Genomic DNA, 253 nt, shown 5'->3' with positions numbered 1-253 from the left:
CGGTGCCAGACACCATCGACGGAGTCGGTACAGCAACGCTGTTCGTAGATCGTGTTTTTTGACAAAACGGACTCCCAGAGTCGATTGTCTCTGATATAGACCCACGTTTCACGGAAAAGTTTTGGTCGACTATCTTTAAGATGCTCGGCACCAAGTTAGATATGTCGACAGCGTATCATCCGCAGACCGATGGTCAAACCGAAAGGGTGAATCGCGTCATTGAAGACGTTCTTCGCAGCGTTTGCGCTGAGAC

Source organism: Plasmopara halstedii (assembly GCF_900000015.1).
Source record: "Plasmopara halstedii genome assembly, contig: Scaffold_430, whole genome shotgun sequence".
Classification (NCBI taxonomy): domain Eukaryota; phylum Oomycota; class Peronosporomycetes; order Peronosporales; family Peronosporaceae; genus Plasmopara; species Plasmopara halstedii.
This window is presented reverse-complemented; position numbering follows the sequence as displayed.